Source organism: Pseudovirgaria hyperparasitica, assembly GCF_010093815.1.
Source record: "Pseudovirgaria hyperparasitica strain CBS 121739 unplaced genomic scaffold EJ05scaffold_27, whole genome shotgun sequence".
NCBI classification, from domain to species: Eukaryota; Fungi; Ascomycota; class Dothideomycetes; order Acrospermales; family Acrospermaceae; genus Pseudovirgaria; species Pseudovirgaria hyperparasitica.
Genome location: NW_022985575.1, coordinates 196,047 through 196,285, shown reverse-complemented (window position 1 = coordinate 196,285; position 239 = coordinate 196,047).

The window sequence follows — 239 nt, the reverse complement described above, 5'->3', positions numbered from 1 at the left end:
AGTAGTAATTATATTAGTATAATAATAATAATAATATTATATAACTAGATAGAGTAGTACTCTATAGGCCTGTGCCTCCTCTAGTCTAAGCCATTATATAAGAAGAAACCCCATAGAGAAAAACTTCCTTATGTCTATAACTACATCTCGTTAAACCTCTATTTCGTCTTAAGTATATAGCTATAGGGTACGCCTATTAGCCTATAGCCTATATTACCGTTATTTTACCCTTAGGTAGC